Source organism: Lagopus leucura, unplaced genomic scaffold, assembly GCF_019238085.1.
Source record: "Lagopus leucura isolate 7727_CA_CO unplaced genomic scaffold, USGS_WTPT01 Super-Scaffold_100002, whole genome shotgun sequence".
In the NCBI taxonomy this organism is placed as follows: Eukaryota; Metazoa; Chordata; class Aves; order Galliformes; family Phasianidae; genus Lagopus; species Lagopus leucura.
Genome location: NW_024962263.1, coordinates 85,937,657 through 85,962,461, shown reverse-complemented (window position 1 = coordinate 85,962,461; position 24,805 = coordinate 85,937,657). Strand labels below are relative to the sequence as shown.

Below are 24,805 nucleotides of genomic sequence, written 5' to 3'. Positions count from 1 at the left end.
TGTCAGCATGTCTGAGAAATAAACCTTGGCTATAGAAAAGTATGGTGATAAGAGACTGCATTTATACTAGCATCATTCCTAGAAGGAAATGAATAGGTTATCTTGATTTTTATCCTCCCTGAATCAATGTATTGTTAGAGGGGCCATTTTATTTAATTCTTTCCATGAGGCTAATTGGAAGTGTCAAAAGGCAAGGTTAAGATAAAAGATTCATCTTAAAAATGTGCAGCTTTAATTAAAAGTTTTACTAAGGGAGAAAACATTCTGAACTTTTTGATCAAGGAATTTAAAAATAATTGTGTCTCCTTTAGAAATTATTTAATCCAAATATAACTTCTGCATTTATTCTAAATATAAATATGCTAAATTTAGTATTTCAAGAGTCTTCAAACGTTTAAGTAGGAAAATGATGATGCAGTGAAAATGTCTGAGCCTGAAAAATGTTGCTTTGGCACGTTCAAATTCAGCTTATTTTAGCTTAATAAGGAATCTGTGTGAGCATTCCTCCGCTGAATAATGTGTATTCTCAAGCATCAGCAACAGTGCTTTAAAACCTTCAGAAAATCGTCACAGAATCATGTTAGAATCATTAATGTTGGAAAAGATCTGTGAGATAGATCTTCTAGTCCAACTGTCCACTATATTATCCACTAAACCTTGTTTTAAGTACTATAAGCACTACATCTGCACCTCCAGGTACAGTAACTCCACCACCTCCCTGGGCAGCCTGTTCCTATACCTCGCCAATCTTTCTGAGAAGGAATTTTTTCCTAATATTCAACCTGAACTTCCCCTGACACAACTTAAAGCCATAACATCTTCCCCTTGTTTTTATAGATTTTCACTTGTTCAACTTATAAATAAAAGGGCATAGATGACTTTGTTCAAGACTGCTAGTAACCTGTTAAAGGGAGGATCTTCCATGTGTCTGAAGTGCTGAAGAGTGAGTGGTCATATTGATGAGTTGTGTCTGCAGCCATGTGTTGGAGGGCCTTCCCAATAAGGAGCTGACCCATCATGATCACAGTCTGTCACCTCAGTCTCTTCATATGCTTTACTTTCAGGTTTAGGTATTTCTGGTTGATGATTTTTATGATAATCTGGAGACTTCACCAAACATCTGAGCAGAAAAAAAAAAAAATTAGAGTCTAAAATAATAAGAACTAAATGTAAACAATTCAGGAAACTGCAATTTTATTTTTGTATGAGGACCATGAGCACTTCTTCAGACTTTTTCTAAAAATATTTATGGATGGTGAATTTTTAGGACAAGAGGTAATGGCCTCAAGCTGCACCAGAAGAGGTTCAGGTTGGATACTGGGGAAAGTTTATTCTTAGAAAGAGCAGTTTGGCACTGGAACACGCTGCCCAGGTAGGAGGTGGAGTCATCATCCCTGGAGGTGTTCAAGAAAAGTGTAGATGTAGCACTGAGGGGCATAGTTTAGTGGGCAATATTGGTGATAAGTGGACAATTGAGCTAGATGATCTTAGAGGTCTTTTCCAACCTCTGTGATTCCATTATTGTATCTCAGTGTTCTGGTCAGTGAGCCATTATAGGAATGCTGCAGGGAGCGATGACTTCCTGGGAGTATTGGGATGTCTTAGTGATTGCACGAGAGAGGATTTGAGGGATAAAGCAGTAAACTTGGATTCTGGAGTACTGTTGGCAAGCCCTCTCTCATGTCTGTGCCCCATCAGTTGAACAGAGGTGGTAATGTTGATCTCCGTGAAGAATCCTTAGATAAATAGGTTACATTTTTATACAAGAACCTCATATTCATTATCTGAAACATATGTACATACCTTAAGATACAGCTAATATTGGTTGTTCTTCAATGAGGGTGTTTTGCACAGTGGAAAATAATATTTTCCATTATTTACGTGTAAGCTTCAGAACAAATCTTATTCTAACAAATTTTTGATACTTTCAGGAAATATTTGTCTTATGTGTTAGTTTGTGTTCTATGGGAAGGCAATAAATAATCTGCAACCTGAATTATATCTGTGAGGTGGAAGAAGCCATGGGAACCTCTGACTAAGTGTAGGAATCATCTAACTGCTGATGTCTCTGCTGTGAGCATCTCCTCCTAAGCAAAGCAGCTGGGCTACCTTTATAGTCAGAATAAAGAAATAGGTAATTTGAGGGAGTAATTTAACGTGTCTATTTTAAGATAAGTTGAATCATTCTATGTCTTTCCATTTACTATAAAAGAAGTTGCAGGAAGTTTTGCAGAGAGGCAATTCCTTTCTGTTTGTAAAAGGATTGGCACAAAAAGGCTGTGATTGCACTTTGAGCTTCATGTCTATGTGCAAATTAGGAAGTAATAATAAAAAGCAGCAAAGTTGAATCAGGCAACAGAGAGAGCAAGTGGTGCCTGTGGCTGCCCTAGCAAACAATAAGAAATGATCATAGAATCATAGAGTTGTTTGAATTAACAGGGACCACTGAAGATCATCTAGTCCAACCTCTGCAATGAACAGATACATTTACAGCTAGATCAGGATTTTACATAATGTTTTGGCATAATTTCTCAATCTAAAAGAAAGAAACAGGAGAAACCTACAGTGTGAGATCAACATCAACTTGCCTTTTCTTTTCTTAAGATTTTATTCCAGCACTAACAAAAATAAAAAAATAAAAAAATAAAAAAATAAAGTCTGAACTTCTCTACATACCTGGTTCCAGTTTCTTCAACAAAAGTTATGGCTGGACAGTACTCAAACAGCAGCTATATGAGAACAGGGACACAAGGGTAGTGATCTAAACAATGAATTCATGTTTTCCTTCTGGAATTTCACACTGATTTATTAATTAAAAAATGATGGACATTGTGTAAATAGTGGTTTATTTATAATTTGTAAGACTAAAAATACAGTTATATTTTCACCATATATTTGGTATATGGACAGAAAATATACAGTGAAGTCGCAGTCAGAATTGAATTTTGATGAATCTGGAATTGAATTCAAAGTTCAGCAAAGTATTTTGCACTCTTAACAGTTGTGTAGGACACTGATCTATGATTAATAGCCCTGAAGATTAGCATTATATATTAGATGTGATCATAAGTTGGAAAAATGATAGAATTTTCTGTGCATTCAAGTGTACTCATGGGGTTTTTCAGAAATATTTGCTTAATTTAATATTCCAGCCAAGGAGTGCTGGTTGGTTTAATTTCCTGTTGGCAGGACTGGAAGGGGCAGCTCGGAAAAATCTTGTAGCCTACAGACTGAAACAGAAGACATAGACAGAAGGGCAAATGGTTTGTCCTTGTCTCTGCCTTATCTGTAAAATGATGGTAGTTCTTCAAAGTTGCAATTATATGAATGGCAATAACTTTACAAATGTGTAAGATAAACAACAGGATCCAAATAACTAAAAAGCTATTCCCTTTAGCAGGAAATTCAAAATCTTCCATCAGCAGAAAATTTATGTTCCAGTAAAGATAATGATGTCAAGATGAGAGGGAGATCATACAACCATGGAATCATCGGCTCGTTTAAGTTGAAACAGACTCTTAAAGGTCACCTAGTCCATCCAAATCCTCTGCAATGAACAGGGATCTCTACAGCTAGATTAGGGTTTTCAGAGCCCCATCCAGCCTGGCCTTGGATGTCTCCAAGGGTAGGGCATTCACGACATCTTTGGGAAACCTGTTCCAGAGCTTCACTACCCTTATTGTAAAACAGTTTTTCCTTATATCCATTCTAAATCTCCCTCTCTATTTTGAAACCGTTTCCCCTTGTCCCATCACAGCAGACCCTACTAAAGAATCTGTCTCCTTCTTTCCCCTTTAAATACAGAAAGGTCTCTATCAGGTCTCACCAGAACCTCATTTTCTTCAGGCTGAAGAGCCCCCACTCATTCATGACTTCTTTTGTTTCCAGAAAGAACCATTTTTACAGCTGGTCTGATGCTCTTTGAACCTCAGCCCCAGAACCTCAGCCAGTGCTTCATGCAGAAAGCACAGGTCTAGTGTTTGAACCATGACGTATCTTTATAGATAGTTATTCAGGGCTAATGTTTTCCACTTGAAATAAATGGTTGGCCTGCTATCTATGAAAAGGTTTTTATAATAAACAGAAATGGAACACCCGTTGCCTTTTTAGTGGCTGTAATCAAAGAGATTTGATGTCTTCTTCTTTTGTCTTTGTCTTCTTTTTTAGATAGTCTTCACCTTCTTGATATTCTTCTTCTTGCTGAACATAGGCAAAAAGAAGTAGAAATTGTTATGACCAGCATAAACAAAAAGTATGAATTTGAATGCAGTTATTTCAATTTTGTTTTTACTGCTGCCTTATTTATCCATTCTGTGTGAGAAGAAATAAGTCAGTAAATAAATAGATTAATTTAAGCACCAGCACTTTTCCTGGTCTAGGATTACCTTTTAAGTCCTTAGATTTCATTCTGATTCTTAAATTGTACAGAAGGTGTGTGTGATGGTGTAAAACTCTGTTTAGAGTCAAATCACTTTCTCACTGATGATCCTTACATTGCCCTTAAAGAAAGGTCTTTTTGTGTGGGTGCTCTCATCTGTCTCAGTATCCCATCTGTAGCAGGACCTTTGAGACTTCCTGTAGGCAACTTGTCCAGCAGTGCCTAGCAACCTCCTACAGCAATGCTAATCAGTCCTGGCACTGGACTACAGGTTCTCATGGGAAATACCCAGTTTTGATTTGCCCTTTGCTCCACAGAGTCTGTTTGCGTGAAGAACAAGTCTGCTCTGAATAGCAGCCTAGAACCCTCCTCTACAAGGAGGAGGCTTGAGGAGGCTCAACTACAAGGCTTGAGCTTTGTATAACATTCTGAAGAGTAGAAGAACGATCCCAACCTTCTTCCTTCTTTCGACTTATATTCCTTAATGATGTGAGACAACAGTTAGGTAATGCTGGAACCCAACACTCCCTTTCCTTAGATTTCTGCACAAAGCAGTAATGTAATGTATATGTTTATGTTTATATGTTTATGTAATGTATACATTATGTTTATAGATTTAGTCAAATACTCTTCTTCTCCTCTCTTTGGTGACCAGTGGTAGAACACAAAGGAATGGCATGAACTATGACAGAAGAGGTTCAGATTGGATATCAAGAAAAAGTTCATCAGGAGTGTGTCCAGGCACTGGAATAGACTTCCCAGCACAGTGGTCATGACCACAAGCTTGACAGAGTTCAAGGAGCATTTGAACAGTGCTCTCACATGTGGGGTTTGATATTTGGGTGGCACTGTGTGGAGAAGTTAGATATGATGATCCTTGTGTGTCCCTTCCAACTCAGGATATTCTGTGATTCTATGATTCTCTTTTTGTCTTTGATTTTGTGCAAAACTCACATCTTTTATGTGGACATGAAGCAGTCTGCATTGTCTTTGCACTGGCACGATTAGTTAGGAAGCAAATGAAGTGTAATATTAAACCTAATGGCTCAAACAGCTGCAAGATATTTGGGAGATAAAAAACTCCCACAAATTTACAAATTTTTATTCTTTTCTACATAGTGATTCATGTAAATTCGGGTCCTTACTCATGCTTTTTGACAGTATCACTGTTTATCTTGCTTCACATTGTATGAAGTCTCTCTGAATGCGAGCTGATCTGGTAAGAGAAGACACCTTCTCTGGTGGCTGTTGTAAAATTCTGCATAGCAAAATGCTGGTTTGTGACTTGAAGCTTGAAAACAGTCTTGTTTTTGTTTGTTTGTTTGTTTATTTTTAATGGATTCTGGTTTTTTCTTTATTTTTGTTTTGTTTTGTTTTGTTTTGGATAAGCACTTAGAATTTTGCTAGATTAAGGATCAGTGTTACAAAAACTTCTAATTTCACCTCAACTCTAAATTATATACCTAGTGGCATAAAAATATACAGTGTATTTGCTTACATTCTGTAGAAAACAACAAGGCTCAAAATTGCATGCTTGGCTTTTATGAACAGGTAGTAAAAGGTCACCTTCTACTGCAGATACCATGTAACTTGATCATGTGGGTGAAGTTATAGTGCACATTAAAAATGTGCTACCACCACACTGCTCACTCGTAAGATCATAAACTCCCTGAAATTGCTCTGCATCCATTTAGATGTGCCTCCAAGTAGTGCCCCAGAATAGATCAAGATTAGATCAGTAGAGTAGTAGACTCGCTGCGTCTTTCTCTATAAGGGAGAAAGTGATGAAGTTACCTTGCAGCCACTGTGGGCCACACTTTTTTTAATCTAGTATTTCAGACTACAACCTTGAAAGATCTGTTTTGTGAAAGTATATAAGTGCTCTGAATGACATTTGAGTGGCAAAGGAAAGCATATGAAAACCAGCATGTAGATGAAAGATGGCACTGTGACTTCTTATTTCTTCATAAAGAAGGAAAAGATATCGCACATCATTGCACATTACCTAATAGACATTGAATGTTAGAGTCAAAGGCTGATGCAGAAAAAATAGAATCTAGGCAACAAACGCTGTATCCCTTATGAATAAAGATAAAACTTTCTCATTATATTAATATAAACAGTCATGAAATTGCACAATTGAGGTTGTTGTTTATGTCAGAGAAATTTATTTTAGAATTCGTTGCTTTTATAAAAAAGCTTGACTGTGATAGTATAGATGATCTTTGTGTTACTGATGTTGCATTTGGTTAAACTAATAGAAAAAAAAAAAAAACAAACATGGCACAAGTGGATGGCAACTAGTATATCTGAATTTAAGCCAGTGAGTACTGGAAGTCAAAATCTCAAGTAGGTGCTTAATGGAAGCAAAAGCCCCTGAATGTTTTTAACAGTGGATTAGCTTGAACTTATAATGTATGTTATGTGTGACATATGATAACTGGAGGATTTGAAGACCCGGGAGGATTTACTATTCCTTAATTTCTATGATTGCTGGGCCCTTTTTCCTAGTGCTGTTCTTGAGCAATTAGCCTCTGTTTTAGTTTCCACTGTAAATGTAATGGGGTTAATTGTATCTTTTCATGAGTGTATTGTGAAGCTTAATGACTTGTTATAAATTGCTTTGAAATTCTTGGACATGTGACGTTGTAGGAGAGCAGAAGATCATTTATGGTCTTGAAAATTTTTAGTATGTAATACAATTGGATCTGAACAGGGAAATATCTGACTTATGATTTCTACTAACATTGCTTAATGACTTGCCATGATAACAGTAATCTGGGAGTCTGTTAATGTAGTTAAAACAACTGACATTTTTTTAGGTGGGAGTATTTTGAATATGTTTCATGTCCTAAATGGAAGAGGGCTTCAACATCATCATCGCTGCTGCACCCCATCCAAAATTAGGGGAGTAATTCTGTTCATAAAAATATTTATCCCCCACCTCGACACGGTAACCTAGCAGAAATAAAAAATGCGTGCTTGGTAAGTCTTCTGCAGCAGTTCACCATTTTAGGTTTCACATTCTGAATACAACTGCTGGCACATGGCCAGAAAAAAAGGATTAGTTTGATGGAAGGCATTGGTCTTTAGCACTCCAGATTTGATAGTATAGTAGGGGGGCCAGAGGTTACTAGGACACATTCTTTTATTATTTGAGAAGGAAACTATGAAGTTACATCCTTTAAATGCAGACCAAAGTTACTGTCAGTCCTCAGCAGAACTCCAACATGAGAGGCTCCTCACAGTGCCTGGTGCCTTGTTGTTGTGTGATGGACACCTCTGCAACCAAATCCAGGTGGTGAATCATGGACTGAGTTTAGATCTGTCTTAGCACACTGCTCTATGGCTCTCTGTGACCGTCAAAGCTTGGGGCTGAGGGAATGCTGAAGATTCTTTAGGAGTATGAAACAGAGACCAGATGTCAGTAGTTCCCTATCAAGGGTTATTCAAAGAGAAGGAGATTTAAGCTGCAACCAGCTGAAAGTATTGTTCTTCCTATCTTTGCTATGTCCCTACTGCACATTGACTGGGAATGATAATATATGCAGCCAGATGCTTCCTTCCTAGAAAATTTATCTTTAACACCTTCTTCAACTCAAGGCTACCCTTAAACAGATGAAATCCTTGTGTTTGCTGGGCAATGTTCTTTCTGGGAAACATAAGCTAAATGCCTGTCATGTACATAGATATCCATGCAGATGCATATTTATGTACTCTGAAGATACAGAGCAAGACAAGTAAAACATGCGGGAAAAGAACTAATTTATTTTATACAGGTCAAATACACTGATTAATGATTTTTTGTATTTGCATATTACTTACTACTAGATCTTGACACTTCTATGTAATACTTCCTACCTGCACTGATCAGCATGCCTTATTATTGTGAGGTAACTCAGACTTAAGGACAAATTCTTAGGAAGAAGGAACTTATGTTTGTACCGTGAAGCCCAAAACCACCATTGAAAATCTCTATATAGCTTTGACCTGATATACTTCTGCAAATGAGTGCAATTTTAGACATAAGGAAGAACTTCTTCTCTCAGAGTGGTCAGGCACTGGAATGGCTGTCCAGAGAGGTGATGGAGTCGCCGTCCCTGGCAGTGTTCAAGAGGTGTCTGGATGACGTGCTGCATGATATGGTTTAGTGCTAGTGGTGGCAATGGTGATGAGGAGATGGTTGGACTAGATGATCTTGTAGGTCGTTTCCAACCTTGTGATTCTATGATTCTATGATTCTATGAACTTCTTTAAACCAGCTGCAGTGTTCCTTTGTCCTGGCAGAAGTTTACTTTAAGGGTATGAACATCATGCTTTGTTGTGCAGATGTTGATCTCATACCAAGTTTTTTTTCACGATTTCCACCAAGAAAGACCAAAACCCCAAAGAGATGTATGATGAAAATATTAGGTTTTGTCTGTTAGAAGTTAAAAACAGAGCAGATATTATCCATGAAAGTAACAAAAAGTACAGAGTGAGTTTTGTATGCAACTCCTCCTGAATGCCCCCTCTTCTTACTGAATGAGATATTCCATCAGTGATGGTCTTTGGTCAAGATTAAGGCCTCATGCAAGACTACTGTTGTGTTGAGTGTACTCTAGTCACAGTAATATGGTTATTTCCTGGATTTACCAGCTATGTCTATCCTTCTTTTGTCACTCTTCTTACGATTCAACCAGAACATGTTTATTTATAGAGTAAATATCACTTCACTCTGGACTTACATTTAGTATGTGTCTACAGTTTCTGTATACATGTAGAAATATCATGTCTACAGTTTCTGTCATACATTTGGCAGGGTTCAGCTCTTGTGTCACTGTTCATAGATCTTGACATCAAGCTTGTGATCTCAGGAAGAGGGAACGGATTTCCTCACATAATCTTAGCAATAGTTACAGACTATAATAGTCTTAAACAGAGACTGAGTAGCCCAGAATGACAGTGTAAGTTTTCTGGCAACAACAGATTATACTGGGAGGATTCGATTCTACATACCTGAAGGATGAATTTTGGTTTACGATGTCTTTCTCCTGTTAGGTGTTTCTTTCTGTCTATGGGTTATAAAAATAATCAAATTTGTTACCTGCCTTTTCTGCAGCTAAAATAGGATACAACAGATCCCAGGTTATACATTTTATTTAAGGTTAACATGTGACTATGTGGTGGTACTGGTTTGATGTAGATCTGAGGAGCTTTACTAGTAGACTCTGTTCTAAGTGTGTGGAAGTAAGGACTTGTCACCATGTGACTATTCAGAAATATCAAGGTTTAATTTCCTCTCCTGCAAGCATTGAGAATTACCATAATAACTCAAAACAACTACTAATAAAGTAGGTATTACATTTGTGGGGGATGAAATATCTCTTCTTATACAAATAACACAATAAGTATCTTTGTGGTACTAGTCATAATAATATTTGATTAAAAATACACTCACCAGAGCTCAGAATCTCAGAATTTAGATTAGAAGAAATAACACAGGACCTCTGATGGGATTCAAGGAATTAATTTGTGTTGTCATGATGGTGTGGCAAGCAGGAAACCAAAGCAAAGTTTTATCATGAATTTCTTTGGTCTGTGGATTGTAATTGGCTGTTTTTTCAGAATTGCATTTTAGATTTTAATGAAACCAAATTAAACTACAAGTTAATGTGTGTTTTGATTTCCAGTAATTGAAGTTTCTACAATATTAGGAAGAAAGGAAGAGGACAGGGAGTCTAGACTGTTGCTGGACATTGAGATCTGGCTTCAATTTCCTGCTCTGCAACAGACTTCCTCTCCGATGCCAGTCAAGGCACTTTGCTCCAGAACTTCAAAGTCCCTCAAGTGCCTGACTTTCATTGGCTTATATTGAATATTGAGGAAACAGACCCAAGTCACTCTCTGTCTTAGGTTCCTACCTGTAAAGTGGGTATGAGTAACAACCACAATCAGCAGCATGAGTGATAATGAAGAAAGAGAAAAACTCAAATTGTGAAGATCTGATGACAGGCATGTGTTCATATGGTGGATTGTTGCCAAGCAATTCAAACAACATTGAAAGCTTTCATGTCTCATCAAATAGATTTAATTCATGGTGTTGATCATCAAATAGATTTTATTCATAGCGTTGATCACTTTTACATTGCATAGTGCCTGCCTTGTTTAGGTAGCAGTTAGTTATAAGAAGAAATTCAGTGACTGCACACAGTGAATTTGAATGATATCATCTACAAGTGGGTTTTCAACCATTTATTATAGCCCTTTGGGCATAAAAAGAAAAAAAAAAATGTACCTGAATATCTTTGTTGTATTTTTTTTAAGCTTAGGTTGTCAACTCTTTTCCCATCCTGATGTGAAAGTTATTTAACGTTGTTCATCTTTTAACTTGTGAGCTGTGAAAAGCCAATGGGAGTGATTGGGAACTTCACCTCCATTTATATAATTGCTATGTGAAACAGGAAATTGGCTTATGCGAGAAAGAAATCTGAGGCTAACTTGTGAAGAGCATCTTTAGAACTAAAAGTACTTACTGACACGTTTGCATGCAGGAGGAGGATGTTCTTAGGGATATATTTCACATTAGCTAGCTGACAAACAAAAAGCTCAAGTGAACTGAATTTAGTTCTTGCCTTGTCTGTGAGGGTACTTGTTTGGTGATTGCAAACAGAAGCCTGATAACTATACTCATAAAGCAAAGTAAGATGGTGAATACAAACTCAGGTGAGCATGGGAAGAGTTACTGCTGTTTTATACAGTGTACTCATAGGCTGAACGCTTCATAGGCTGATTGGTACTGTAGAATATGTATTAAAATTGTACTGAATCCTCCCTATTCCTTAAGACTCTAGCTATAAATGCATATTCTGAGGTACCGAGCCTGCTTTCCACATGGGATTTTACTGCATTCATTTACACTTGTGGTGGTTTCACCCTGATGGGCAGCTAAATTGTACCACATTGCTCTTTCACACTCCCTCCTGAAAAGAACTGAGGGAGAAAGCACAAGAAAGAGCTCAAGGTCAAGACAAAGTGAGGGAGATACTCATCATCCTGGGCAAAACAACCTCAGTTTAGGGAAATCAATATAATTTTTACCAACTACTAACAGACTAGAGCAGGGAGAAACTAAAGGTAAACTAAATAAACCTTCTATCCATCCACTCTCTTCTACTTTCTCTCCCAAATCAGTATGGGAGAACAGAAAATGGATTCTGGTCAGCCCATAATACTTTGTGTTTGCTCCTTCGTGGTCATTCTCTGCCCCGATCCATGGGTCTCCCTCATGGGATGCCATCCTTCCCTAAATGATACTGTGTGATCTTCCCAAAGGCTACAGCTCTCCAAGCACTGCTCCAATGCAGCTCTGTGCCACAGGGCCCATCCTTCAGACGCTGCTCCATGCAGTCCCCAGGGACAGCCGCTCCCCCAGCCTTTCTGCCTCACCATGGGCTCCTCTCCATGGCTGCCACTCCAAATCGGGTCTGCTCCTGTGGAGGCTGTCCATTGATTGCAGCTCCCCCAGGCCTCATCCGTTGCTGCACTATGGGCTCCTCCATTGCTGCATGTGGAGAACTGCTTCATGTAGTGCCCCTGAGCCTTTCCTGGCTACAGGGAACTTCTGCTCTGCATCTGAAGAACCTCCTACCTTTCTTGAACCCCTTTTCTGACCCATCACTAGAGGAGAGGGTTAGCAGTGTTTCAGTGGTGAACTTGTGAAAACAAGAAATTATTAAATGCCGTCCCATGTTTCAAATAATTCAAGAAGGACCAGTGTCTCTATGGGAATCAGTCATAGGGTCCACACATTTTACAATCCACTGAAAATCTTATTTTCTTTTGCCCCAGATGCCTTTGTTTTTAATCACTTCCATCTCTCCAAATATAGTCCAACATTGGCCAAGGGGACCAGAGTAATTATCCTTAATTTAAAAGATTAAAAAATGAGAAGTGGATAAGAGAAGAACCTGAAAAATTAAAAGCTCAGCAGCAGATATGACTGGATAAAATAAGCAAAGTATCTTCATTTTTACTCAGGCTTAGCAGGGGCTTCTTGTTGTTACAAGTTTAATGACAATCTGAGTACAAGTCAGACTTCAGTATATGGCCACTGCCAAAAGGAAACAGCTTGAAGAAAGAAAGAGTTCAGTCGTACAGGGAGCTGTATGAAACGTATGAAAATTGTAGCAAAGAATTGTTCTCCAGTTGGGATTACTCTTTAAAGCCTGCAGGTTTGAGTTGAAAGTGATCTTTTTTTTTTTCTTCATGTATTTTAAGAGTTTCCAGAAATGACCCTCTAGTAAATGATATGACAATGTTCTTGAAACAGGAATAGCGCAGCTGTGCTGAACGAAGAGATGCTGTCCTAACATGAGCAGTCTTCAGAGGTGCTGACCCAGCTTTAGAAATTCTGCTTGAAACTTGTAGACCTATATTTTTTTACTGAAGCAGTATTTCTGGAAAAAAGCATTCAATGCCATCCTTGGGCTTTTTGAATTTGAGTAGTGTCAGCAAGGAAAATGTAGAAATTAAGAAAGTGGCAAAATGTTACTAAAGACATATTTACTAGGTGTAGATATTATTGTCCTTTAGGTTCTTTACTTGATTGTCGAAAAAGAGATTCAATAAACTGCTCAGCCCCAGTTTTGGCTGATTTAGCATTTCTGCAGAAGTCATCTTTGCAAAGTGCCTTCTTGACTTTTTCTTCAGAACTTCAGTTGCATCTAAGAAAAAAAATTCAGAGCCCATCATTGCTACTTTATTAGTTGACCATTTTCCCCAAATTCTGAATTTTTACATCTCTGTCTTCAGAAAGTTCTGAAAAGTATTTCAGAGAATGAGGCTTCTTTAAATTTTCCTGCTTTTGGAAATAGAAGGGTGGTGGTGGCATTTGTACTAATGATTCAGCCTTTTGAATATGTGGCCAAGATTTTATTCCAGTCACATGTAATTTACTCAGTACTCCAGAAAAAGTCTGATTAAGCTAGAACAGGTGTTTCTTGTTTCAAGTTCACAAGTTCAGTGCTGAGGTCACTTGAACTGAATTAATATCTGTGTTATGGTTTTATTTTTTCCTTCTTACCTTTTTTTTTTTTTTAGTAATAAATAAAGGAGGAGCACAATCTCCCCAAATAATACTAGTTAAACACCAATCAGCTGTGCATGTCTTCTACTAGCTTGTAAGAGCTTTCATAGTACCTCCTACTTCCATCTTCTTCCAAAGGCTAATCAGTCCTGACAATTGTGAGAAGAGTGATTGATTCACAAACTGATAGATTGGCAATGGGATGGAAGTCTTGAAAGAGCTCTGTGAAAAAAGTTACATCCACAATTTCTGATGGAAATGTCAAGCCTCTTTACTTGTTTACATACTGAAGGATATCTGTCCATATAAAAGTGTGATCTGAAATACAGCGTGGACATGGTAGGCAGCGTAGAAAAAAAGAACCCGTCTTCAGTGCACAGAAGAATATAGCAGAGTTAACACAGAAAGAACAGTGTAATAAAACAAACAAACAAAAAAAAACACTGAATATCAGTTGTAGTTCAGAAGGGTTTGGCAAGACAATCTGTAACAGCAAAATATTAACCAATGCACTGAAATGGTTGTTGTGCTGTACGGATAAACTGCAGTTCTGAGTATCTTCAATTGCTGAACTCTTCCAGCTGATGATTCTGGAACTTATCTTATAAACCATGTAAACAAATTCTGAGCTTGACTACTGAATTTCAGACAGAAAGAGAATAGAAAAGTATCTGGAGATGCTGAAATAACACAAACTTAAGTGTCATCACAGGAAATTTTTTGTTGAGACAGCGAGACTGAAATTCTCTGGCATCAAACACCGTTGAAGTCTGTATTAGCTGATAAAGCTTCATACGAATACCATATATCTTGATAGGGATGTAAAAAATAAAGTGAAGTTGTGTGTGTGAATCTCTCAGATATATGGTAAGGAAGCAATTAGTTGTTAAATTTTCCACATATTTTCCAGGAAAACTCAGGCACTGAGGTGTTTCTTACGCAGTAATGATTTAGTCATGAGAAAACCTATAGATTTCCAAGTCTTCCTTCCGTTTCATTTTCTTTTCTTTTTTTTTTTTTTCCTTCATTTTAATTTATGAAAGCTTTTAACATTTCTGCCAAAGGTTCTTGCCAAGCCTACATTGGATGTTTTCCAGTTTCCCCTCGGTTTTTCATTCTTCTTGCCTGTGTGAAAAGTTCCCATCAAGTCTTTAAATTTCGTCTATTAATTATAAATAAGAACAAGTTAACTCTTAGGCTGGTTTTTGTTTTGTTTTGTTTTGTTTTATTTTTTATTATTTTTTTTTTTTTTTGGCTGTGATTCATATCCACAGGCTTTCATATTATTTCCCATAGCCTTCTTTTTCAATGGTAACCATCCTTAAAAGTACATAGACATATGTAAAGGACTTAATGCAAAATGAACAGTATTTTTTTTTTCTTCACATTTTTTGAACAATCTCAACCTAAATTACTATTCCTGGAGTAATGGAAACCAGCATTCTGTTCGCTTAAAGCAATTATAAAAGCACTGAAAAGAGAACGGAGTTTGTTTCTATGACTCTTGTTTCCTCTTACACTACTTCATACATTGGCTTGCTTTTCTGATTACTCTAGAGTATTTGTCATTTGGGATCTCCAGTATTTGTTCTTCTCTTAGGCTTTCCTGCCACTGAAATCCAGAGGAACAATATAATTACGTATTCATTCTCTTCATTCAATGTAACATCAGAAATGATAGGCTGTTTCCAAAGTTGCACCAATTGAATATTTACTTCTTATTGTATTATTCTTTAGGAAAGAGGTTAAAAGCTAGGAAAGAAACTGTAAGCTGCAGCAGCACACTTCTGATCTGTTTTCTTCTTTGATCTTTGCAAGGAGTGACAATTTTTCCAGCAGACAACTGCGTAGATTTGGAGATCTAAGAGCCTGAAATTCAGCTTAAGTCAGAGATGTGTATTTGTCCCATGGATTACACTTGGGATTATTGATCTCTAAATCATTAGGAGTGTTGATGAATGGGTTTACATGATGAAGGAAGAGATTTGAGATGTTATAAAGCTAATACAAAAAAGTATAAATGATTGTCACTTGCAAAATTATACCAAGGGAAATATCTGCACGATTTACTTATTGTGAAGATAATCAAAGGCTTCTATCCTAGGTTTAGTAGGTGTTTCTTCGCTAACGTAGACACAGTGACTGATAGTCTGTGATAAGCATTGTAATAAAACTCAGGGCTAAAAATAGCAGCTGCAGACTTTAAGTGAGATACAAAGTGAAGGAATAATTAACCTGTGGGAACTGAGCCGCATAGAAGCTTCATGATTTGCCCAGTGTCTCTCAAGGGAACAGTGATAGCACTGGGCATCCAGATCTCTCATATGCTGCATGGTGTTAGCGTTGCCATTTCAGAGCATGTTTCTGTTTGATGGTAAATAGAGACCTTTCTTTACACTGAATTAGAGTTCATTTCCAGCTCTACCACTGATTCTCAGGATCATCTTTTGATTCACCATATTTCTGTGCAAGTTCCCTAATTATAAGATGGTGGAAGTAAAATTTTGGTAATCTTTATTTTTAAATGCAATTAAACCCTTTTGTCTCAGAGATTTTTTGGACAGACAAGATGCGGCCCATTTCAGTCACAGTATCTTAAATGGGTTTTGTTGAGGAAGGCTAGGGGGAATAGACTTGTGATCCTCTAGTCTTATAGTGCTAAGTTGTCTTAAGAGCTTAGTGCAGAACCATGAGATGTACACAGTTTGTGTCAAACAAAAAGACAGCCTGTTCAGAAAAGGGTAAGGGTTCCTTTTCTTGAATGATCCTTAATTCAGACTGAAGGCGATGAATAGCCTTACCAGACATCAATCCAAGGAAGAAAAACTAATGATACTCTTGGCACATCACTGAGAAAGAGAACATTAACGCGGTTTAATGAAATCCTAGACAGAAAGCCAAATGGCTTGTGCCTGACATGCATTGACAAAGTATGATAGGTCTCTTGCTGATTTATGTGCATGTGTGATCCAGATGAAGATGCAGGATTTTAATTGAAAATAATGTGCATAAAGCAAAAAATTTACTGATGGAATGGCAGAGGTTGATGGAATCTAATTGGAGAAGTAAGTGAGTAAGAAAAAATAATTTTATTGCATATTTGTGCTGAGCTGTGTAGACAGTTCAGCAATTAAATCACTAATCATGCAAGAGCTGGCTGACCTAGGAGAGGAGCATTCTTATGCCTCAGCTGATTAGAAATTAAAATATCTGCTAAAAGATATAAAACATACAGAAGAAAATTTAATCCTTCCACTTAGAGTCTGAAGTCCTTTCTGCTGGATCCTCAGGCTTTTTGTTTTATGGTGGAATCTTAGGGGCTGCCTTTCACATCTTATAATTAAACTTACTGTAATATTTTTGACTGTCAGAAAAAAGTTTTGCTTATTTAATTCACAGTAATTTATCCTCTGAGTCCAGCGCAGGTAACTATAGTGCAGGAGACAAAAGTTTGGTCAATATATGACGTCCATCCATCACCTTCCTGAACGCAATAAGCATAAATGGTACTGTGGCAATAGTACATTAGGAGGGTGTTTAGTTCCAAATCCACACCATTAATCAGAAAATTTGAAACTCGTATGTCCTCAGCTGGGAAACCTTCAATCTCTATTTTAATGTAAAGGCTGTAATTTTAGTTCAGGATTTTTCTGATTCAGTTAACTGGTGTTGATAAAATGATGCCAGCTATGCTATGTGAGCACTGGAACAGTAATTAGAAGGTCCTATGCTTGCTGTGTCTGTACAGTACATACAGTCAGAGTTGATTTTTATTTTGTTTTGTTTTGTTTTGTTTTGTTTTGTATTTCAGCTCTGACATATCTGAATCTGTAAATATTTGTAGTGAGGAAAATTGAGATGTTTTCCTTCCCCTCCCTCTTTTTTCTTGCTCCCCTCTCAAACAATGTGCTTTAGCCTTCTTGTCATGGCATTCTTCTTTTGCACACCACTAATGCACACAAACAGTTTGTGAAATTTTTAATGGAAAGCAGCTACCTAACTTACCATTGGAATTAAGTAACTCAAAACATACTACTTCTTCCATTTGCCTTTCTTTTCAGAAAATCTTAATTTCTGCCAGAATAGTACTAAATTGACTGGAAGGTTGGCATAACATTCTGAAATTTCTGTATTCCTGTGATTCTGAAACACATAGCTAGTGTTTGGGTTATTTGAAAGGCACTTCAACAATTCGTTCTCCATATTTAGGACTGAATTCATTTTTATCCTTCAGTCCTTTCACATTGCAAAGCAATGCAAAGTGACACTAGCACTGGTGGGTTATAAAACATTTGAATGAATGGTGTTAATGCACATTTATACAAGTAGACATTTATGCTAATGCCCATTGGACATTAAAATGAAGTCTTGTCTTTTTTAAGCCTATAAAGAGACTTACTGTTCTCTAAATAGTCTGGAATCTCTCTTCCAAAATTTAATTTTAGTACCAGATCCTTCTTTTCTCAGGTTACTCAGTTCTAAAAATCATATATGTCTGTGACAAGGGTGTTTCTTTTCTTACTTTGATTATGAGGAACAGGACAGGGACAGTGAAGGAAAACTAAGAACATTAAGTGCTCAGGTAGAGTACATAGCAATGGATATTCATTAGACAGTCACTTTCAGTCCCAAGGTCTCTCTTGCTAATGTACTTTGTGTGAACTCTTCTTTGATGCTTATTGTTCTGAATTTATCCCATACCTTAACACAAACTTGTGTCTCAGCTACAACTACAGTATACCAAGAGTAAAGAAACAGAGTAAGATCACTACCTCAATGTCTGTTTTAGGAAGAATTTTCATATAGAATAAATGAAATTTCCAGCTGAAGTTTACCACAGTTTGCACTATTTGATTAGTTGTGGTAGAGACCTATAATTATCTCTTATTTAAGAAGACATATGGTTCCAACAGATGGTAAAGGGAAAAAAGCAAGTTAGATAAACACTGCTATTTGCATGAGGCTTTCTGATCTTTGGTTCTATTTTACAGTGAAGAGCATAGGCTCTGGCAAGATAGCATACTGTTCATTCAAGGAATGTCCACATCTTAAATTTCACTAAAAATAGAAAAATTAACATGGCCTACAAGTGTTCAAGAAATTTGGCAACAGTAGAAGAAATTAGATGACACAGGAACTTAGTAAATACACAAGTATTTTGTAGGAACTCTAAACAAGAAACATCTCTCTTTTGATATTAGAGATATTAGTGGGAATTTTGTATGCCAAATATCAGAAGGACAGTGTGTCTGGACAGGAAAATGTAGTCAACCACTAGACATATTGGGGTTATGTTTATGACAGTACTAACTGGGAAGATACACGCCATAGAAATGATTCAGATTACACACAGGTGGAATACAGATAGTCCAGGCTGAGATTTTAATGACATTGCTATGTGTACCACTCAGTGACCCATCCTCACCATTGAGCTGTGGGAGAAGACTATGACTGTTTCTAATTTGCTTCAGAGCAAGGGCAGCAAGCTAATTTTACACTGCCTTCTTCTGTGATGCTCCAGCAGATGACTTTCTACTCAAGAAGATTAGGAAAGATCACAGGAACCGGTGACACAGCTTGGCTGCGTAGGTAGTAACATAAGGCCTGTGGGTAGGAAGGTATTGAAATGCTCAGAGCTCTTTCTCAAGTGAGTGTGTTGCAGTGCCCTTCATCTATCTGTGCACGAGCGACCAGGAGAATGAAACTGCATTTGAAGGAATGTGACATTTGCTTGTGTGGGAACCCAAACATATAGACTATGATATGTTTCTTGAGTCTGAATTAATCTGAGATATAAATGCTTCAGTGTGTGCTGTTATTCATAATGAAATGTTTGTGGTAAAGCTCTGTTTACAACTACAGCAGCTTGGTTTACCCGTGTTATTGAAGAGTATATCTTTCATCAAATCAGAGCTTAGCAGAACTCTAAATTTCCATTTATTTGAGCAGTAGTGTAATAATACTTTCCTCAGATGGCAAGAAAGATTCAGGATTTTTCTAGTAATTACCTTGTTTCCACTACTGTGGATGTAAAGGCATTAAGGAGGATAGTTTTGAAGTTATATTACTTTTCCATATGGATTTTTTTCTGACACTGTAATCACTTCCTGTTCCTTTTTAGACCTCACACACAAAACTCAATAAAGAGCAAAGGCAGAATTCTGGAGAAGGCAGGATGTAAACCTGAAGTCGTCTTTCAAAAGGGCTGTCATATTGATATTCCCTGGAGCTGTGATTTTATATTTAGAATAACAAATATGACTTTGTTTTCTGTCCTGCTTAGGGGATAGAAAGTGATGTAATTTCTCCAGCAGCAGAATGCTGGGACCTAGTCATCACATTTCCTACTTCCTTATTTTGAAAAATTACTGATTTGTCTTGCTTCTCTGGGCTAGTGAATAAAGGTGAGAATAAAGGTCAGGGTGAGTCCACTTTCTGATCATTCTTCTTCAAACCCCAGGATGAAGTGTACTAAAAGTGGAGGTAATAGAAAGTTATAAGTATGGTGTTTTCCCTCTGTAGTTTTCAGTAAAGCTACAGTTGACGTGTTCTACAAGATTAATAGAAAAATTGTATGTGGGAAAAGGATCTAATACCAAGGCTTTCTTCATTCCTCTGGTCCCCCAGCGGGACCAGAAAGTAAAGCAAAGTGATGTAGTGATATCCATTCTACTTGTGCGTGGTCTCTGTAGCTCTACAGCCAAGTACCTCTTCCTTTCTAACGGTTGATTTTTCTTTAGAAATTCTTTAAAATATATTGCCTTTCACCCATGGCTATTTTATCATCTAATGTGAAAATTTGGGTTAGGGACTGTGTTAGATAGTTGTGTGTTTGTAAGTCTTGATAAAATACAAAGAAACACAGCTCCATCATTTCTCAAAGGTCTCCTTATACTAAGGCTCCCAGGCAAGTCTGGGTCTCAGGCAGGGATGCCTACTGTCCTTGAAAAGGACTGTTGCTTAACATTTATTCCAGTTTCCTTCAGCAGTTACAGATAGCAGGAGGAAGCAAAATTGAAAATGCAATTATGGAAATAATTTAGCTGATGAGATTGGAGCATCCTAATGACTTATATGCCAAGCAGATTGCACAGACCTTAAAAACTATCCAATCCTATTGCTAGCAAACAGCAAGGATCCCCGTGATATCAATGGCTCTGAGGGTTCATTCATCATCAAGTCTCCACTACAGCAAGATATTGCCAGTTCAGAGTCTCCTTGACAGAAATCAGAGGTTGAGATATGCGAGTGTCATTATCAATTGAATTTGCCAAGGTGAAATATTACTGAACCTTCTCAAGCCATTTTCATAGACATTAAAAAAAAAAAAAAAAAAAAAAAAAAAAAAAAAGAGTGAGTACACAGTGATTAGAGTACAGAAGATTTGAAGGTAAGAAAGGAGATAACTGAGGCATAACGAGAGCCAAAGTAGTAGAAGTAGGGAGTTAAAAAGGCTCAGAGTTGAAAAGGAAGAAACTGATGAAGCTGGAGAGGACAGTAGGAATAACTGGCCAGTGAAATCTGAGAGGATATATATTCTATCTGCTTTGTGTACTAGGGTCTTAGAAAGGTCAAAGGACCTGTTCAATTTGAACAACACTATCTTCAGATGTTCTTCAGATCCTGTTGCTCTTTCTTGAGGATGTTAAACAGATTTCCTTATCCATTGCTAACTTACTAACTTAGTAAATCCTACTCTTCCATCCAACTCATCTCTATATACTCTGAGATATTATGGAAAGCTTATTTTGTAGGAGCTTTTTCATGTCTGCCACAGACAGCTCCCTATTCAAATTCCTTGCTCCTAGTGATGGTCCTCAGAACAGTGTAGTTTCTATTCTCACTAAGTTTGGCTGAAGATAAAACCTGAATTTGTTACTTAGCTCTTTCACTTTGCGATATTTTGAAGGCTAATTTCATCCAAAGAAGAGAAGCAGTAAAGAAAAAGCCATTTAGGAAAAGGACATGGGAAACAGGATTCCTGTTGGTTTAAGGGACATAGCATAATTAGCTTTTGCTCAGTGAATTTTTGTGTCAGGAGATGTATTTGTGACACCTCCTGACAAGAAAATTTACTGAGCAAAGGTAATTACTGCAAGATTAGTCTTTCCTTGTTGAATTTACCAAAACCTAGATATTTGAAATTGTGGAATAAAGAGCTAAACGAAGGTCAGTATAGTCTTAACTCAAGCTCTCACCAGGGATTCAGAGCTTCCAGCAGTTTCCACATACCACATGTGTTTTTCTTGGAGTGCACGTGGCCTGTGAGCAGTGCAGACATAACTCAAAGCTGTATGGGTAGGTGAGGTTTTGCTAGAAAGGGGTTTGGGAGAGTTTCAAGCTTCTCTCTCACCACCTTATGCTTTGTCCTGGAGGATGGAGGGGGATGTATGTGCACAGGTGTATATCTGCTCTGTCACAGAATCACAGAATCACAGAATCACAGAATGGCCAGGGTTGGAAGGGACTTCAAGGATCATGAATCTCCAACCCCCCTGTCACATCCAGGGCCACCAACCTCCCTATTTAATACTAGACCAGATTGCCCAGGGCCCAATCCAACCTGGCCTTGAACACCTCCAGGGACGGGGCATCCACAACCTCTCTGGGCAGCCTGTTCCAGTGCCTCACCACTCTCATAGCAAAGAATTTTCCCTTGACGTCCAACCTAAATCTTCCCTCCCTCAACTTAAAACTACTTCCCCCTGTCCTGCAGTTATCAACTCTTTCAAGGAGTTGATTCTCCTCCTGTTTGTAGGCTCCCTTTAGGTACTGAAAGGCTGCAATGAGGTCACCCCGCACCCTTCTTTTCTCCAGACTGAACAAGCCCAGCTCCCTCAGCCTGTCTTCATAGGGGAGTATTCCAGTCTCTTGATCATCTTCGTGGCTCTCCTCTCCTATGTCTTCTTCTAGCAACCATCATCATAGGATTATAGTAGAGTAGTTTGAGTTTGAAGGGTCATCTAGTCCAACAAAGGTTAGGTCTCTGATGGATGTCAGCCATGGTAAATGCCAGCCTTCTTGCTACTGTGTCTGTTAGCTGACAAGTTTGTGCATTTAGGACAACGTAACTGTCAGAAAGCTTCCCAAGAACAAGGAGAAATCTGCAAAAGTTACTTTGCAAAAGTTAGTGGGATGATGGTGATGTTTTTGTGGAGTAGGCTACAGATACATCTGTCTGGCTTGGAACCACTTCTTTTGAGTGAACAAAGCTTTAGTATGGTCATGCAGCCAGGTATACACTGCCATTCATTAATGCTTGCTGAATGTTAAAGACCAAAAGCTACATGTGAGCACAGTGAGGTGGTGCGTAGTGTGTTTCAGCAGTGATGACAATAGGTCACCTTCACTAAATGCAGATTTTTTGCAAGCACAGCATGTCGGCTCTCGTTCATTGCTGGTGAAAATAGAGAGTTGGATAGAATGGTGGTGACTGATGAAAAAATCATGTTTTGTAGCAGAGAATTTCCTCTATCAAACAGTGTAATTCTCTTTTTATATGTAGGAGTTTCCATGGAAATAAATTGAAGGCGTTACTTTTGGAGTGACCCACATAGATCTGTTCTTAAACTAAGCAATTTTTAGCACTGTATTTTATCTGCATGTCTTTGATTTTGACCTTTCCAGCAAGAGAAATGTCTCTTTATGCCACCTTGCAAATCTGGCTCCTAAAGCAGTTACACACTAGCAATGGTCTGTGCAGAAGTGCATTTGATAAGTAAATGACATTAAACTTTCCATCTTAGAAGAGTAGCGGTATATCAATATCCAAATCAAATAACATAAAGCTCCCTTTGTCTGCCAGATAGGAATAAGAATGCATTATAACCCTAATATGATTTTTGCAGTGTCTCTAATATGATGAGGTTTAAATTAAAATAAATACGACTGCATGCTTTGAAGGGCTAATCAGGCTGAAATGTTCTAGCCTAATGGGTGTAACATCAGGAAATAAATGTGTATTTCTCTAGGCTGCTTGGACTTTATCAGAAGTACTTGGAAGGCTATGTGATGGGAAGGCAATAGCAAGGTGAAACACTTTGTCACACGGGTGTTCTTGGCGAAAGTCGTTAATAGGAAAATGATTTCAGTGTAGTTTGTGTTGACATCCCCGTGGTCCTGATAATTGATTAGCAGAAGTCTTATTGCTTTTTAATGAACTCTTTCCCACTGACCCTTTTCATTAACTTATTTATTTATTTATTTATTTATTTAGAGAAGGTACTTCTTTGTCTGCAGTATTCCAGTTCCAGCAGACAAGCATCACAAAACCTAATGATTACAATTGATTATAATGTCAAGGCTCCATTCACTTATCTATTGTGACATTTAGTTCGTTCGTTCTTTCTTTTCTTTTCTTTCTTTTCTTTTCTTTCTTTCTTTTCTTTTCTTTTCTTTCTTTCTTTCTTTCTTTCTTTCTTTCTTTCTTTCTTTCTTTCTTTCTTTCTTTCTTAGCCCTTCTTTTCTATTTTTTTTCACCTTAAACATACTTTACCCTTGGAAATGTTTAGTCCTTTGTCAGTATCAACTCAGTATCTTCTGATTGCAAATTATGTATATCTTCTGATTGCAAATATGCACGTGAAACAAAGCAGTAGCATTAGCAAAGCAGAATTGACCAGCCCTGATTTGAAACTCCTGACAAACCAGTGGTCCCTAAGACTCTGACCTGGACTTTTTTCCTACCCCAGATCATAGGCTCAAAACAATAGGCTCTGCAGATCCAAATGTCCAAAAGTTACTTTTCTGAGATACTGTTATTCTTTTTAAAAAGCGTGTGCTTGCTGGCTTCCTGACAAGATCTGTCCCTCTCTGAGGTACTGATTCTGGTACACCTTTTTTAAACACATCTCATCAGGAGAGTTACAAATTACCACTCACTAAAGAATTAAATTTCAGGCTCATCCTGAGCTGAAAGCTGTAAAACGATGGAAGTGACTGAAAGTAAATTTTGCAAGTTGTTGCTCAGTGTCAATGGAAGTAGCATTAACAAGTTATTCAAGTTAACTGCCAAGACCGAATTGGAAAGAACCTCACTCTGGTGCTAAGCTGCTCATTAGGTATGCACACAAATATCATAGACTCCTGTGGATGAACTCATCAAGGCAAACGTTGTTGCCTTCAGTGTAATTTTGAAAGCTAAGCAAGTAATGCTCTGTTCTTGTCAGTGAAAGAAGAATTAAGAAACAGCGGAATTCAGGTGAAAATTAGAATTCTTTTCATTATAAAATCTTTCATCCTTTTTTGTCATATGCCCAGTGTCTGAAAACCCATGGGTTCCTGTGTAGTCATAGTATCTTAAAACCCACAGGTTCTTCTGTAGCCAGAAAAAGCTGCATACAGTGGAGGAATTCAAAGTT

General features: G+C 37.7%; 1 protein-coding gene across 1 annotated transcript in view; it reads left to right on the top strand.

Annotated features, from left to right (window-relative positions):
• Window positions 1-24,805, top strand: part of FAM135B (family with sequence similarity 135 member B) — a 120,180-nt gene that overhangs the window by 30,732 nt on the left and 64,643 nt on the right. The window lies entirely within an intron of this gene.